The following is a 1,417-nucleotide window of genomic DNA, read 5'->3' as shown; positions in this document are numbered from 1 at the left end:
TCTGTGTCTGTATTTATTGGTTTCCCTTTTCTTTGTTGAAGAGGGTCTGTGCAATCCTTCTGCCTAGTCCGCCATCTTGCCCCGCCTCCTTCACCTTCATTTTTGAAAGATGTTTTTGTTGAGTAAATCCTTCAAGTTGACTCCTTCACTACTTTAAAGACATTGCTCCATTGTCTTCTGAGTTACATTGTTTCTGATGAGAAATCTGTTCTTCTTAGCTTTGTTCCCCTTCTTGTAGGACTTCACTTACATGTTTGTTATGCTGCTTGATATAGTCCCATAGCTCACAGATAACCTATTCATCTTGTTTTCTCCATGGGTTTTATTTTAAGTAGATTTTATTGCTCTGTCTTCAGCTTCACAGATCTTTTCATCCATGATTCTAATTTACTGTTAATCCCATTCAGTGTAGTTTTATGTTTCAGTTCTAAAACTTTGAATCAGGCCTTTTTTCTTTCCTTTTTCTCCTTATGGTCATGCTTTCTTCTACCTTCTTGAACAAATGGAACTTACAGGTGGTCTGTGACTTACAACAGAATTCTGTTTCAATAACTGTGTTGTAAATTGGTTCTGATGTAAGTTGACTATTTTTTTAGTTTTCATTATCATTGCCCTTTATTATCAGTATCTTTATAAATCTGATTTTTATTTGTCTTTAGGGGTTGGCATGAGAATACCATCTGTAAATTAGGCCCTATGACACTGTATATAGTACATATTACTAATGATGCTGCTGACTGCCATCACGTCAGCTCTGACTCATAGCAGCCTCTCTTGGGTTTCTGAGATGGTATCTCTACAGAAGTAAATTGCCCAGTCTTCCTTCTGAGGAGTGGCTCATGGGTTTGAACCTCCAGCCTTCTGATTAGCAATCAAATGCCACCAGACACTGTGCCACCAGAAAAAATTGTTAACTCTGTCATTAAGTCGGAGACTACATATATATATATGTAAAAATATATATATATATATGTGTGTGTGTATATATATGTATATGTATATGTATATATATATTTAAGGCTGATTTTACATTCTTATCTACTAAATTTATTAACTGTGGTTTATGTGAGTATGCTTCTATTGATTGATTTTTTTCCTTGTTATGTATCCTATTTTCTTGTTTCTTTACATACTTAAGAGTGTTGGTGGTACAGTGGTTAAAGCACTCAGTTGCTAACCAAATGGTCAGCAGTTCAAAACCACCAGCTTCTCCATGGGAGAAAGATATGGCAGTCTGCCTCCATAGCAATTTACAGCCTTCGAAACCTATAGGGGAGTTTTACTTTGTTCTGTAGGGTCACTATGAGTTAGAATTGACTTGCAGGAGTAGCTTTGGTTTGGGTTTTACACGGCTTACTCATTTTTATTGGATGTCAGACATTGTATATTTTGCATTGTTAGGTGCTGGATTTTATGT

The 1,417-nt window shown here is 36.0% G+C and overlaps 1 protein-coding gene across 1 annotated transcript in view; it reads left to right on the top strand.

Moving 5' to 3' along the window:
- NUF2 (NUF2 component of NDC80 kinetochore complex) overlaps nt 1-1,417 on the top strand; it is a 100,923-nt gene that overhangs the window by 27,650 nt on the left and 71,856 nt on the right. The gene's annotated exons all lie outside the window — the stretch shown is intronic.

This window comes from Orycteropus afer, unplaced genomic scaffold, assembly GCF_000298275.1.
Source record: "Orycteropus afer afer isolate SDZICR_OR568_19922 unplaced genomic scaffold, OryAfe1.0 scaffold00044, whole genome shotgun sequence".
NCBI classification, from domain to species: Eukaryota; Metazoa; Chordata; class Mammalia; order Tubulidentata; family Orycteropodidae; genus Orycteropus; species Orycteropus afer.
The sequence above is the reverse complement of the archived record's forward strand: the minus strand, read 5'-3'. Positions and strand labels throughout refer to the sequence as shown.